This window comes from Falco punctatus (assembly GCF_963210335.1).
Source record: "Falco punctatus genome assembly, chromosome: 4".
Lineage (NCBI taxonomy): Eukaryota > Metazoa > Chordata > Aves > Falconiformes > Falconidae > Falco > Falco punctatus.
Genome location: NC_137583.1, coordinates 4,822,556 through 4,839,033, shown reverse-complemented (window position 1 = coordinate 4,839,033; position 16,478 = coordinate 4,822,556). Strand labels below are relative to the sequence as shown.

Here is a 16,478-nt window from a genome sequence, read left to right as displayed (position 1 = left end):
GGCCGTTTGGGTGTCACAGCCCCAGCTCTGGCCAGCCTCTGCGTGCACAAAGGTAGGGCACAGCGTTGCCTCCATAACCAGCACCCGTGGGCCACACAAAGGGCAAGCTTGTGTGCATCCCACTCTATATCCAAACAGCAACTGCTCACAGACACACACTGCTGTCCTGGTGCAGCACAGCTCGTCAGGTACATGTGACAATGGCTCAGGACACCCTGTGAATGGTTCCTGCCTGCACTGCTTGTGCATTCCGGTTTCCCAAAACAAGCGCTCACTTCCCAGGCATAAACTTGAACTCCCAACAAGAAACCCCCAAATTACCTTCTATCCTGAAGCAAGAAGCAGAAAGTCAGTCATCATTTGTATCTAGCATGCCGAGAAGTTCAAGCACAGCTGACAGTTTATCACGGGACAGTCCTGGTTTTGTGAAGGGAGCTGCTCAACTGCCCTCCCCCATACTGTTACCTCCTCCCCTCCTCATCTGCACCCCCTTTCTGTTCAAGGGTTGGTTGTTTGTCCAGGTTACCTCCAGTTTTTCCCCTGTTCCTCTCCCTGCTCCCTTGCCTCTCGCCCACAGAGAGGCCCTGCTCCCCGCCTCTCATGCTTTCTGCTCAATGCCTTATCCAGTCTCTGTGTACCCTTTCTCTTCTGATCATTTTCACATCCCTCAACATTTGGTTTCTCAAGCTACCAATCTCAAATTGATAAGACTGAAACCCTTACAAACCCTTTTTCTGCCCATACCACCACAATCTTCCTTATCCTCAGGCTCACTTTCCTTCACCAGAGGCTCCTTATTTCTGGTGTAACGATTCCAACAAAAGTATGCGTTTTTATTCCTTTAAACCATTGCGTTTTCCTTGTGCTTTCTCCATCTGTTGCCCACACCCATCGCTGCACACCCCACCCACCCCCAGCACCACCAACCCATAAACTTGCACATGAAAGAAACAGTCTCTACTTCAGGCACACAGAGAAGCAGCTCTGAGTGAAGCGCAGAGACACAACTCTTGAGCCCCACTGAGAAAGTGCATCCCTCCGAGGAAGGGCTGTGTGCTCTTGCCAGCCCACGCAGCTGATGTGTAACTGCCTCGGGATCTGTGCCCTTCCCCAGTGCTCCTGAGAGAGCAGCTAAGTACTTGGTAATGGCATCCAAAGCTGGAGCTGTGAAATAAAGGTGTCCGTACCAAGAGGATAAAAAATGCGCTACCTCTGGAGGACAGGGGAGTTTAATACCAGTAGATATTGTTGCAGTAATTTGTTTCCATTAACTATTTTAATGCTTTCTTTGCTGTCCTTTTACACAACTAGGACAATACACAAGGGCTTCATCTAAATGTGAATCGGATTTTTTTACTCTGAACTCTGTCCTTCGCTCACTCTTATCAATGTCATTGACTTTCACTGCTCAGCTGGGTGAGATGTCACAACAAATTAAGCCCTGCACACCTAAAATAAAAGTCTTTCAAAGCCTCTGTTGAAAGCTTTACAGAACTCCACAGCAAGGTAACCCAAGTGTTCATGCACTGCTTCGTGATCCAGGTGGCTTTAATTTACATCCTTTGTGGAGATTCCTACCCTGTTGTGCATATCCTGTTCTCCTTCGGTTCCAGGGGTAACCCTGTCGGCTTTAGTGGGGTCATACTGGGCCACTATTAAAGTAGCTGTTGCCAGTCCCACACACACCATGTCCTGAGAAAGCAGAGGTGCCCCTGCAAGGGAGGGCCAACGCTCTGGCTGGGACTAAGTCCCTCAAAGTCAACAGAAGTAAACCTGTGAGGTAAATCGGAAGTAAACAGAGGATGGTCAGACCACAAAGGAGTTCCTTATCTCTCAACTCCCCAGGCGAAGCAAAGATACTTTTTTTTTAAGCTGGTTTTCCATAAGGTAAGAGTCCAAATGAACATGAACTACAAGCACACCATGGAAAAGGAAATGAGTGTGCTTCACATTGCTGATTAAACCGGTATCTGTGTGGCAGGACAACCAAGGCTAACAGCAGCTACCATCAAAATTATAACTAGCACTGGCTGAAAAACATCATATTCCTGTCTCCTGGCAGGAGAACAAAACAAGATTTCAAAATGCTTACTTCAATTCAATTTGGGGCCAAAAGTTATAAATTCTGACATTTTTGCAAAACAATATACTCAGAGTGATTTACTTCAATCAAAGCCATAACATAAAGTCGAAAGGAAGAATGCTGACTTGATTAAAACAGTTCGGCTGTATTACTTGAAAATGTTGATGAAATCAGTGTGTTCCCACAGAAGATCTAGACATTTTAAATGTGCAACTTCTTCAAATTAAGAAGAGTATTTTATTGGGAGATTCTTGTTCCAGATGGTTTCATTTCAGTGCTGAACCAGAAAGCTTATTCTAGGTAAGCAGAGGTGACAGGAGGCACTCTCCTTCAAAGACTTCACACGAAAACCATCCTTCTGCATGAAGCTTGCTCCAGAGAGCAGAACAACTGCAGGCGTGCATGTGTGGAAGAGATACTGCATGACCAAGAACATTCTTTCAAGTGTTCACTGAATACAGAGAGGCAGCTTTTTATAAACAAAAGGCAATAAACCAAATAAATCCAGCCCACTGCAGAAGATAACACCTGCACGGGAACCCACTGACTTCCAGCTTTTAAGATGTACCTGCGATTTAACCAGCTGCAGATCCCTGCAAACAGGTTTAGATAGAACCATTATTTTCTCCATCCGACCTCTCAATTCCTCACTAAATTGTCCTTTTCAAGGATGGTAAAAACAGATGTTGTTTTGATATATTTCTTTTGAAGAGTGTGCAGGACCAGATACAAGCCTGACGTGAAAGCAAGAGGTGGCAGACATCTGTGTGATCCCCCCTGTGCCACATACTGGGAGCACACTCCCAGCTGGGTGCAACTGTCCAGGTCAGTCGCTTAGTTTGTCTATTCATCTCCATCCAGGTTTCATGTATACAAAGAAAGAAGTCTGTGCACTAAACTATGAGAAAGCAAATGCAGCAGCAGCACTCACCACCTGTGCACAAAGCAAGTTCAACAACCCATAGAGATGCTATGAACAGTCCTCCTGGTCTCCCAGTGCTACCCAGTCCAAACTGGCTCTCCAGGTTCAGGCTGTACGTGACCAGGTGCCAAACCCAGCCCCTGGTCTGCAATGTTGAACCTCTTCTCCATTGCACTGGTGAAAGCATTGCAAAAAGCACAGCAGTGGGCTGAAGCGCATGTGCACACCCACACTGAACAACAAGGCTAACGTATTTCACCAGTCTGTGTATTTTAGCACCTCTCCCCTGCCAGAACTCTCTGGTCTGCTGCAGCTGCCAGCAGCTCTTAAATGGCTGCGGTCATAGTGTAGACTAAGGGAGGAAGAAGGGAGGGGACGGAAGGAAAAACCAATTTAAAAACAATCCCTTTTAAATGCAAGAGAAAATGGAAACCTGTGAGAGATCTTTCTTGTATGAAAACCAGAAAAAAAACATAAACCCGGTAACTCCTGCCTCGGCTGTGCCAGCCAGTGGATTAGCTCTTCCTTTCACACCCTCTCAATCCGGAAACTTGTGATCTCATCAAGTGCTGGAAGGGACTGCTGCTGGCTGCTCCCAGCCCATCTCGCTAGCAGAGGTAACTAAAGTGCTATTCACCAGTCGGATGAATGAAAAGTGAAGGGTTTCCTTTACTGCCCTTATGCAACATACAGCGCACAAAGCCTGTTGTTTTTGCCTGCTAATTAATGAAACGTGAGATGAACTGAAGCCAGCCTTCTCATTTGGGGCACCTGGGTTGGGGAGAAAAAGAAGAGGGATAGGATATACCCCAATTCAATGAGCAGCTTTTTCTTATCGAAAGTAAAGCGCAAGATGCTTAGTCACTTCAGTGTTGTCAACACTCCAGTTCTTGGCAAAATCAGCCTGTTTTTAAAAGAAGTCATAGCTTTTGCAGGCAGTTTTCCTCAGCTTTATTTTCAGTAAGAAATCAGTTACGGTTAACCCCCTTTTCATGGAAAACCTTAAAAAAATGGACATTTGGGAGCCTGGAGAATCATTACTTAATTCAACAGAGAACTCAACGAGCGGGACAAACAAGCAGCAAGCAGCGCAGGATCAAAACTCACGCAGTTTCCCAAAAGTGGCTCCGATAAGACCTCCCTTCCTAGCAGAAGCGCCCCTGGGCAGAGATGCTCCTGACACTCTCCAGGACATTCCCCATGCTCAAATCCAAACAGGAACTTGACACGCTGCAGTAATGGAAAAGCATCACTCAAGGTATTTCAGCTGAAGTAGCCAAGCATTAGCAATAGTGACCAGGCAGCTCTGGGATGCATTCTTCCAGAATGTGCAGCTTTTGAAGCCATTTTTGAAGTCCTGGAGAGTGAAGGGAGCCTTTTTCCAAGTGCATATCAGGGCAGAGCTGAGGAGGGGAGAATCATGTCTTGGGTCTATTGTGTCAGTGCTCCCCCTCACCCCAGCCCAGCCCAGAATAACAGGGCAGGTACTTGGCTCACTGAACAGTGAAATTCTGTGTCATTGGGAGTCGCCACTGCAGCAGATCCAAAGTGACTCAGTGGGAGCATGGCAGCTGCAGAGGACGGAGAGAGAAACGACTCACATGGGGAAAAGGAGGCAAACAGAAACCCTGTCCCGCCCAGTGCACGTGGCTGGTCCTCATCCTAGCTCTGACACGCTGGCAACAGAGGGCTCAGCAAAGGGGCTGTGCGTGGATGGGGGCACTGCAGCAGCTGGAACACGCCAAGCACGCTGCTGCGGAGCCTCTGACAAACCAAGGTTCAGCTTCTCTTAGGACAATGCAAGTGCAGTGCCCATGCACAGGAGGCTCAGCGGGTGCTTGCAGCTGAGCCAGGGTCATACAGCTTTGCTGCAGAAGGAGCCTAACTTTCTTTTTAGTGAAAATAAATGTGTTTGTTATTGATAAGCTTTTTTTTTTTTTTTAACACCACCAAGTTTCAGGTGAATATATATGCAGCTCGAAAACACGGTTAAATAATTCAGCTGTTTCCACGACAGCCAAAAAAATCTGGGAAAAGATTAAAGCAAACTCAGCAACAGCCACTCAAAAAACGTTTCCCAAGGCACGGCCAACAAAAACTTGTCAAAGCTCATAAGTTATGAACTAATTTGCACAGCGAGAGCTCTTTTGGCAGCAGGCAGGCAGAGTGCGTCCCTCAGCTCCACAGCACCTCAAGTAGCTGCATGCATGTGGAGACAGCCTCAGGAGATGTGGCAGCAAAGCCCCAGTGACAGTCCTGCCCCAGGTGCCATCACCAGTTCACTGCTCTGGGCTTAGGTGAACACTGTCAATACTGGTAGCTGCTCTGATAAGCAAAGGAAAGAATTTTTTCCCATTTAAAGAGCTGCACTCCTCCCTTCCCTCTCAGGAAGAAACAAACCCCCCGTTTCCACAATGCTCCCCATTATTTAGATACTTTTTGGTGAGAAACCGTAAGTAACTCAAGCAGAACATACCCCTGTACAGTCTCATAACCATGCTCCACAAAAAGCATCCTTTCAAGGTCCTGGATTACATTTCTCTCTCTTCTCCTTTCTTTCTCTAATCTTCCTCCAGGATACCCCAGTCCTCTACCCCTTCCCAATGTTCTACAGAGTTCACATATTTGCAGGGCTGCTGCTGACTCTCACGAAGGGGAAAAAAAAAAAAGCTGCAACCTCAAGGACAATGGCACGCAAAATCTGAGCATCTCATCTCCACTTCCTCTGTGATCCCCCCTCCCCTTTTCTTCTTTCCTCAATGAAATGACTACGATGGTACTTAGAACTTTCTGCAAGCAACAGATTTAAACTTTGGGTTTATTTGTATTCTTAATCCAAACTTCTACTGCGCACGAGTCCTGCCAGCACTTCAAACACCTCAGCAGCGACAGTAAGTAACACAGATCATCTCCTTTTGTGGGGAAACATGCCGGTTAAAGCATCTGGGCATTAAAGAGAAGCACATCTGGGTACTATCTATTTCAGGCAGCCTTGTTGGAACAGTTGAAAATGAAAATTCCCCCACCCCCACCTCAAAATACAAATTAGGCAAAAAGAAAGCCTACTATTTAACTGGCAGCTTAGCAAGTGGCCTTTACTGCCCTGTGCACTGCCATGTGCCAATCTGGAAATAAATAATGACTGTTTGCATGGAAGGAAGACTGAAGGGAATGGCTACACAGTTTTCCACAGCCTACCTGTGAGGCAAAGCTGCTCACCAGTCAGAGGAGGGGTGGTTCCTGTATCGCCTGAACTTCAACCTCAGGACTGAAGAATTTGACTTGAGGCTCTCCAGAGTAACTTGGAGGGGTTTGCTTCAGTCTGCCAATTAATTCCAAATGACTGTCAAAACAAAATGTCAATACAGTAAGTGTGTAGTAAATAATTTTTCAGTAAATGTGTCCTGACCTTGTCATTATCATGATTAATAGTGAAATTCTATCTGCTGACAGTGTGAAAATAACACGTATTGTGCAGTGAACATTTTATAGTATCTTACTAATTTGGTTCACAGTTCCTCCACGACTTTTATAGAGAGCTCTGTCAACGTACCTCTTTTGATCCACAACACACAGAGTTGCTCTCTACAATCAGGATTTCTCTAGGAGTACTGTGAATCTTGACATGTTCCCCTCAAAAGGCACAATGATTTTTCACAGTGTAGCAAAATCCCCAGAAGGACCCAAGATCAAACTCTTTTCCTTTATGACTCAACAGGATCCAAATCTGTCCCTCAAGAGAGTAAATGTGCTGTCAGCAACCAACTGTAGCAACAAACCAACTCCTTTCATTAGCTGTACTCTGCTCCACAGCTGAGAAAATACATGTTCCGCTCTCCCAGCTGCAGAATGCACCTAGCTGCAACTTGCACGACAGCAGGTGAACTTCTGCACACCCACTGTCCTGCCTGTGCTTTGGCTCTTAAACAAATTACACTTAGAGACAGCACACAAGGCCATCCCTGTCCTTATTCCATACAGAGACGGCATTCTCTGCCCTATTCTTCTGGATAAAGACCGGGGGTGGGGGTGGGGGTGGGGCGCGGAATGGAGAAGGAAGACTCCCTAGCTTATTATAACTGGTTGATAAAATGCTAGCTCACATTTATCCATCTCAAGCACACCACAGTGTGATCCTTCTCAGGTTTTGGAGGTATCATTGCTGTCGTCTTCACCTCCACCTCACACTGAGGAAATATCTCTGTCTTGAGTCACTGGGATTATATTTTCTCCGTTACAGTAACTGTTCTCAGAATTTTCTTATTTACAAAATTTTCAGCCCTCTGTGCAGCCCTGAGCACACTATTACTGCTGGAATCATCCCAGATTTGTTAGGTCTGTCCTCAGCAGTGATCCCAAGAGTTTGCTGGGCTCTTATCTGAACAGATTCTTTCTGTTAGAAGGAAGGAACAAGAATAAGCAGCACAAGAAGAAGCAACTGTCCTGACCACTACTTCTACCTGTAAAGCTTATCCAGAGTAAGGCTGGCACGAACTAAGATCTTCAAGCTTCACTGCAGGACAGGTTGCGTAGGACCTCTACTGCCAGAGGCCAGTCCGTGCCTGAACCTGCACACAAGAACCACGGATACAGGATGAAACAAAGGTGTGCAAAATACAATGGTGGCTGCATCTCCCAACAGAAACTGGTACCAGTGTCACTAAATAGTCATCTCTTTTGCTTTGCTGCTGCTCAGCCCCTCTTCTTGATTCTCCAATCCTATGGTTTTCTATAAGCCATAAAGGGAAGACAGGGTTTCTAAACTCTATTTAGATACATTTAGATACACAAAAACTCCACAAAGACAGACCTGTAATTTTGCACTGAAAATCGTTCAGCTAATTAATGTGGCTGAGTATCTGCCCAGATTTTTTTTTTGGTATGAAGGAACTCAGATTTATTTCAGCACTGACACACATGTCCTCTCTCCACCCACACCACGAGACAATGGACTGCAGACAAAAGCGTATCTGTAGAAAGTGGACTGCTTGTACCATGAGGCATATTGCCAATTATAAATTAATGAAGTCCAGAAAAGGCAACAATGATCATTCCTTAGGAACAGTTTCCTCTCATATGGTGACTAAAGAAATCCCATATCAGGGTTATTATATAAACCAATTAAATTCTTTAGCTAAAGCAAAAAATTATTATTTTAATGAAGGAAAAACTAGAACATTTGGCTAAAATGTTCTCACAGAAATGTTAATTACCACAGGCATTAAACAAATGGAAATCAAAGCCTACCATTTGTAGAGCACTTTCAAAAGTTTTAATGCAAAAAATGTGCTGGAAAGAAACCTTCAATTTTTCCTCATGAATGAAAGCAAATCCCTGTAAATGAAGCTACATCTATCATGCTGCTAATCAGTCAGCAGCCACAGATGTAATCCATCAATCAAAACTGTTCCTGCACAAACTTTCCATAGAAGATAATGGAATTAATTTGGTTTGTTGGATACCAAAATGCAAAAAGATGCCTGCTCTGCTATTTAATCTCAGAGCCTACCATTCAGAAACAACAATAAGGCCAGATGTAACTAATAGAAGTTATGCTTGCAATACCTCCCATCTTCCACCCTGTGTTTATTCTTCACTGATCCTCAAAGACTGGGAAGAGTTCTAAGAGAAGTTGAGAGTTGCTGTGTGACTCCCACTTCGGTAAAGTGAACTGTCCTCCACTTCACTGGCTGGGCATCAGGCTGAGGAAGGTTTTGCTCCTCAGTGGCCAGCGAGTCCTTGAAGTGATGGGACGAGCAGGATGGCATCCCATGCACCCAACACGCACACACTGCCTGGGACCTTTTATTGTATCTGCTGAAGCACAAAATTATATCAACTAAACATGATGCTGACCAGGAAGATTATCTAGATCCTACAAGACAAACAGGATCTGGATGTATAGTGCTTTCAGCCTTATTTATCCTTCAAGAGATGCCAAGGCCACTAATGCTACTTCATTTACTGAAGATTAAAATCTAGAGAAGTGTTTCAGAGGAGGCATCATACTAGATGTTGGAGAAAGTCTGGTTTGTTTCTTCAGTGATAAGACCTGTTCTCTTCCAATCAGAAAATTTAGTTACAATTAACCTGAAATAGATTTAAAGCTATTTAGAGGCCGTCATAAGATGAAAGCACTGACTGGTTCTTTGAAACTCATAAAAAGAAAATATCTAGTATTAATTCTTGCTGAAAGGTTTCAACATAAACAGACATCTAAACGTCGAAATAGGCATATTTCTGATGCTCCCCTGGCATGCTTTTGCTCACTTAGAAAGGTGCACAACCCTTTTGTCTCCGGCACATGTGGAACTTTTCCTGGATCCTGAACTTTTCCACTGATTTCAGTAGCTTTGGACCAGATCCAAATTGTCCAAGGTGTAACCTTAATTGGGAAGATAATTTCCTGGTAATAGGAGTACTGGTTTTTTCTGTATAGCATACAGAATCTCAAACTGTATGCCTAAATACATTTTAGACAACTTCTGCCCTCAGATGCACATCTGTAGTTCTTGTGTTCATAATGATTTGTGGTTCTGTACCATATTTACACTACAAACCAGAATGAATATTCGAAGAGCAAGTATTGTTTACTTTGTAAGTTATACATTACATTTTCTATTGCCACAGGAAGCTAGTATGATCTGCTGTGTAAATATGCAACCCATACTCCTGAATATTTTAAGTTACTGATCATCAACAGATACAAGTCACCCCATGATAACCTGCAACTAAAGGCAGAACATTCAAAATTAGAAATCTTGGCAATCGAGAAATGTTGATATTGCAAAATTTGGCTTTGTTTTAATGGGGAACAAAATTCAAGTTTTACTTTAACTATTGCCCAGAAGAGAACAGGTGTCACCACTGAAGACCAACCAGACTTCTCCAACATTTATAAGAAAAAGGCAGCTCCTTTCAAATATACTGAAACGTAAGCTAGCCTCCTATTTTTGTATAAATTTTTTGGGAAATGAAAACAGTGTTGTAAACTTTGCTTTTCACATCAGGCTGCACCCAGGTATTCCTCTGATGCTGGAGGGATAATCCAGAGCAATCAACTGAGAAGCATGCTATTTTGCATTGAATTATATACATGCAGGTATTCCCATTAACATAAAATGCTGATTGAATATTTTTATATTTTACCTTATAGAGGTGCATATAATTTAAACAACAAGAATATTTATTTTCCTTTCACAACATCTTGTTTTTGTTGAACATACTAACCAAACAGTAAATTGAATCTGATTTTTATTACAATGACCAATACTCCACTAAGGTGGTATTGACTAGTGCGGCCCCTTTGTTTGGTCTTGGTACATTAAAAGACATATATATATGTTTTGGTCAATTTTCTCCTGGAAATGGAGGAGAGGAAGTTATTTTATTTTCCAGCTGAATAAATACTACAACTGTAAAGTTGATTTAAGCAAGGGGAAAGAAATCATTAATATAACAGAAGAATGAGCTGATGCTCTCTCCTTCACACTAGTTATGCACAGTCCAGCACATAACTGGCAAGAAAAATTAAGATGACAAATTTACTAATACACTAAAGATGAAGTCTCCCAAAATCACAGAACTTTTAATATTAAAAACAAAACCAAAAACCCATGCAAAAATATGGCAAAAACCCCAAACACCAAGGGAAGTAAAGAAAGTGAAGTGAGAAGTATTCCAGCTTTCCAGTCTTCCCTTAAATTCTCCTCTTGGTGCTTCCACGAACGCAGTCTCCGAGGCTGGGCTAACGTGCAGCGGTGCGGCAGAAAGAGGCACCTGCAGAGAGCCTTCCTGTGGCATGACCTTGCCTCACCCCAGAATGATTTTAAACACTTTGGCAGCCCAGTCAGACATTCACACCCAGCTGACTGATTTTGGAGGCTGGGAGAGGGAAGATTTTCACCAGATTTCCAGTAATATAAAGGTAGTACAACTCTGCAGAGACCATTCTAAAAGCAAGTTGCTGATACAGTGATCTTGGGTATTCAAAGTACAAAGAGTAAGAGTAGAACAAAGGGGACCACGGATTTAAATTATCTGGAGATCACACATTCAGTTTAATTTCAGTTTTCCAGAAGTTACCTCCCTGATGAAGATTCCTCTACAGTCAATGGAGAGCTGGGTAAAACTTCAGAGGACAACTAATATCACCGATAATCTGTTTATGATGGATGGATTACCCCCTAGATGTGAGCTTGTCTTTATGCCCCATACGGGGACCTTACATGATTAATTACCTTGTTTTCAGGTAGATAAAGCTGAAGAGTCTGTCATTTTTTCAGTTTGCAAAGGAGAACTCTGCAGGGAATGCGAACAAAATTTATAGAATTGTAAGAAAGACAGACAAACTGAAGGGGATATTCCTTCACCAAGTGTGGACCACAAAAGTGCAGATGCCAGTGAGGAGAAAGCAATCGTTCCCTGAGAGGCCAACTGGAAGCATCACAGCAGAGCTCTGAAAAATGATGGATTCCATCATCCTAGCAGTTCCCGGTCATTTAGAGGAATGGAGAAGGAAAGTGGTGCAACTTCTCACAACTGTGCCAGTCCTCCTTGGTTTGACTTGTAAGATTAACTTTATGCAGGGTGCAAGATGTGTATCATGATGGAGATGTTCTGCTCAGCTCTGTAGGGTGAGCTACATTATACATTGACATGGTAAGGACCGTCAGGATTTGCTTTTTCAGTGCTTCCACACTATTCTCAGAGATCAAAAGCTCTATCAATTAAAGAAGACAGAACTTTATTGCATGGAGACAGGATGAAGACATAGCCAATCTATCTGATTATAAATGTACCATAGTCTTGTTATACAGAGACTACTGTCAGTATATACTGACCATATTATGTACTGACCGTTGTTTTCCAACTGCTGATATATAAGATTTCCTGTTTGGGATGTTTAACAACAGTAAGTGTGCAACTTCAAAATAATGTGACGAGAGAGCTTTCCACGTTACCTTCCAATACGTACTACCACCTCAGCCTACAGGCACTGTTTTCTCCTTCAGTAGAGGATTTCAAGTTGTTTGACTCTACCGTGTTTATTTACACAAATACTATTCCTTTCTTACAGATGGATATGATCCGTTGAAGACCTGGAACATTTTATCCCATAGCAAAAGTCATTCAAAAGTACCATCTGTTCTTCCTGCAGGGGCACAGTAATGCCAGAAACTGTTTAACGTTCCATAAATTAAGACCATATAATGGATAGCTCATTGTTAAAGTGAAGCAAGGAATCGTTTGGAACCTGATGACAGACATTTTGCTGGGATTTTGACTTAAAAATAGTATCCAGTGTATTATTTTTGCTTTGTTTCTTTAAAAACTTCACATTCAATATTAAACAGCAAAGGCGTGTCACAATCTAGACCATTTTAATGCCTGGCTTTATCCCCACTTCCATCAGTGTCAGCAGGGTCCTTTCTAATAACTTCAGGGGGAGGCTTGGACTGGGCCAATGGGTTAGAACAGATTCACTGAAAAACCAAATTCTGTTCTCATTTACCCTGGTATGCATCTGCTGTATCTGCATGATATACTTCCTAAGAGAACAGAATTCTGTCTACAAGTTTAAGAGCCATTAAAGTATGTCTTATTTTATAGATGTTACATTAATATATTACACTCACACACATACGCAAACAGCTCCTGACCCCGCCTTTCACTTACTGGTAAGAAACCCTAGCCAGAAGGGAACTTCCATTTGCTATTCCTTTCTACATCCAAATGCTAAGACATGCAGATGTTTAATCAACAAAAAGGCTGGACATAAAATCTTGCTTATGAGTATGTGTCATTTGAGTCAACATTAAAAGAGCTTTCATTCACCATTCATACAGAAAAAAACACAGATTAAAAGAAAAAAAAAGTCTACAACAAAAAAAAATATAAAACATGCACAAAAGAAATCAATAGCGCTTAATTGGAAAAAAATGGCACAATAAAATCCTCCACCCAAGAGTGGGACTCAAGTGGCACTCTGCCCGGTTCTCTGGGCTTCCCGGGGACAGGCAGTCCTCCCTAACATGCAACCCTTGTCACACGCGCCGGGAGCTGCGTGTGAGCTGTGCTCCAGAGGCTCAATGCAAAAGTTACACTTCTTAAATCAGAAAACTACTATATACTGGCGCATTTCAAAACCCGTTAGGGAAACAGAGAAGTAGATGACACTTACATGCTCTAAGCAATAAGAATTACAATCTAAAACCTGAGCTATTTAAGCACATAAAGTCATTATTTAAGACTATGTATGTAAACATATGCAATTATTATAATCTCTTTGTGAAGCTCTCACATTGCTATGATAAAATTCACAAAAGCATAGCACTGTTAGCCCAACCATTACTATTCCCAGAGACAATGCATATATTTTTCCATCACATCAGATCCTGGATGGTGGGGGAAGGGCAGAGTGGTGGGGAGGGGGGAAATGCAACTTGAGAAGTGGTAAGTGTGTCAAAATCTAAATTACTTGGAGATATTTTGCAGCACAATCATCCTTTATGCTTATGCAGCTCAGCTCATATGGCTCACATTCAGCCTGTCACAGTGAATCATTGCTACTTCTTGACTTACATTAACAAAAACAAACCTAACTTTCGCTTCAGTATGTGAGGTAAAATGCTCTCTGAATTCCCAGTCAAAAGGCCAGAAGCAGCATTAAAAATAATGGGTTTTGTAAGAAGCTCACTTCTGAGGAGAACATAAAAAAACAGTCCATGAAGATCTGACTAATAGCACAAACACATGTGTTGCTTATGGAGTATTTGCAAAAAAAAATATCCGTACTGCAAAAGCTTTGTCCACGAGCAGAGCAGACACAGCTTTAGCAGTCTAACTAACAAAGCAAATCCACCCCTATCTACTTAAGTCTATAAACTGCATCAAACAGAAGATATTTAACAAGAGTGATGAACAGTTAGAAAGCAAATCTGGAAAACAAAGTACAAAATCAAAGAGAAACACAGCCAGATACAATCTTTGCAACTAGCAGAACACAAGGCACAAAGCAAAGCCAGCACTAACTAAAACAAAGTTATTTTACACTTCTCCCAGCAAATTTGCAACAAATGTCCAGTTACGAAGGATTTCTGCTGACCTGTGGATATGCAGCAATGTAGATGCAGTGACTTTTCCTATCACCTTTTGTTCCCAGCCATGTCAGCTGTGCTCTGCTCCAAGTGCTGCTCACACTCCCAAATCCCCTTTTCCAGCTCTATCTTAGGAACTGCCCAGATTTTGTAGTGTAATCTGAGCAGGGAAGTACCATGTGCCTATGATATGGTTAATTCACTTTTTACCCCCTGCAATGTCTAAGGAAGCTGCTTCGCATTTCAAAGCCATGCCTACAGCCTCCTGACCAAGGTACAGCCAGAGCAGCACTGGGGCTGCCTCCTCCACCCAAATGGGGCTGTTAAACAACTCGTTCCCACCTACCAAACCTTGGGATGGGGGATTCACTGGCTGCTGAGGCCCTTTTCTCCCTTTCCCCAGGTGCCCAGTGCAGAGGGACCACAGCCCCCACATCAAATGGGCCAGCCCTCCTTGCTCAGGGCCACCACCACAGTGCTGGGGGCATCGCTCTCCCCATGGCCAATACCATGGCTGTCCACTGAGACAGCTCTGGTAAGGCCCAGTGTGACCCCTTGAGACCCAGCAAAGCCTGGGCATCTGGTCAGCGATCTTTGGGAGTGAAGGCGTTACATGGGTTTAGCTGCAAGACTCATCCATTCCTCTCTAGTGTTGCCATCAGCTAAGTAAGAAGCAATCGCAGTTTCTTCTGCTAACAGAGGAAAACTTTCTACTACTATGAAAAACATAAACTAAAAAGCCTCTAAACTGTCTTTAATTAATTCTTCTGTTAATACTCTTTTATAGTTATTAATCTATTTCTGGTTTGTATTTGCATCATCATCAAGCTTAATGATGAGAACACTGCACTTCCAAGAAGAAGGAAATGCCTCTTGCTCCCAAATACTGCACAGGGAAGCATTAACCCAGTTGCGAAGCTGACAAACATGCATGGTGCAAAGAAGAAGGGGTAGAGTAGTCCTCACGTTCTGTCACTCCTGCTCGTCCCACCCCAGCCCCATCATCTAAGTGCTGCACACCAAAGCCCAAGTGATTAACAACTAGCACCAATCTGGTGTAGGCTTTTCCTGAATGTTCAGGTCTTGAAAAGGGTAAAATGCAAGCTGTCAATGGTTGTGCTATTCCCCAAATTTCTTGAAAGCAAATTCCATGTAATCCCAATGTCAACATTGTCAAAGTCTCAAACACTGACAAATCAAATTACACAGGGAGGCGGAAGGAGCCCCACTTGGCAAAAAAAACAGGAGGTTGCTATTACTTTCTCTGCCAACCCTAGGCAGATGGGGGGGAACAGCTATAGCTGCTTTTAAACAGCTGGGAAGGGGCCCCTGAAAGAGATTAAAGGGGAGCAACAGTCAGGAATCGTGGAAAAGGAAGGACATAAGAAACAAAGATGGCAGAAAATAGAAAAGCTTTGGGGGAACTTCAACTCTTGGCCAGAAGGCGGCAAAGCAGTTCCATGTAAGGAACCTCCTTTTTAAATTCTTGGCTTTGTGAGTAACACCTGCAAATAACTTGGGTGGAATGTCTAACAGTTGCATTCTGCATCTGCGGAGTTTTCCTTTCTTCAGACTCCAAACCTTTACTCTGAAGCAAAGGTGCAAGTTGCATCTTCCTTGTTGCATAGCTTAATAAACTAGCTATGTTTGAAATCGACATGTAAGGTAACACTTAAAATAAGGTACTATATATGACTGTTTCAGAGAAAAAATATTTATTCTTCAATGGTGAATTGAAGATCTCAGCTCGGAAATTTGATCTTCACCAGTTATAATGATGATTGCTTACAAAAAGGAAGTGGAGTGATCTCAAAGGTTAGGAATCGCAGCCAAGAGACGTCTCTCTTGCTGGCTGGCTGCATTTATAGCCACAACCTGTACCTCTGCCAGGCACAGGCATCATCTCCACTGTGCCCTGGGCAGTGCTCCGCGGTCCTCACCCCATTAACATGGGACTCTATGCCTCCCACCCCTGATTCATGTCAGTGACCCCTCTGATTTCTGTGCGCCTCAAGCCCTCCGGTCAGGGCCAGGCGGCGAGGGCTGCACAGCTAGGGCAGGTCACAGCTAACTGCAGGAAGCCAGCTCTTCACTGCCTAATTTCATTAGCCTGTAGAACAGGCTATAATTTGCTGAAATGATGATTAATCAGATCTTATTTTTCTCTAACGCAGTTAATGAACAGCCAATTAAGTGTCTCAGTAATTCTGAAATAACAAAGGAGTACTCCTCAAGTGACAACTAGCAGCTACTTAACAGCCCAAGCTAGCATCCCAGCAATAGGCAGCCTGGCTGGAAGGGCAGAAGATAAGCGACTAGAATGTCCTTCCACGCACATCATCACAAAGCCACCATTTTTTCCTGCTTCCCTTAG

The 16,478-nt window shown here is 43.2% G+C and overlaps 1 protein-coding gene across 11 annotated transcripts in view; it reads right to left on the bottom strand.

Moving 5' to 3' along the window:
• Nucleotides 1-16,478, bottom strand: part of FBLN2 (fibulin 2) — a 121,991-nt gene that overhangs the window by 89,209 nt on the left and 16,304 nt on the right. For 5 of the 11 annotated variants that reach the window (XM_080387085.1, XM_080387088.1, XM_080387084.1 and 2 more), the window contains exon 2: nucleotides 6,204-6,348. The exons of 1 other annotated variant lie outside the window; for it this stretch is intronic. The gene's annotated coding sequence lies outside the window, so the exon portion shown is untranslated. Of the gene's footprint in view, nucleotides 1-6,203; nucleotides 6,349-11,245; nucleotides 11,307-14,112; nucleotides 14,921-16,478 lie in introns of those variants that run through there. 5 more of the 11 variants (XM_080387087.1, XM_080387083.1, XM_080387081.1 and 2 more) reach the window with 5 other exon arrangements.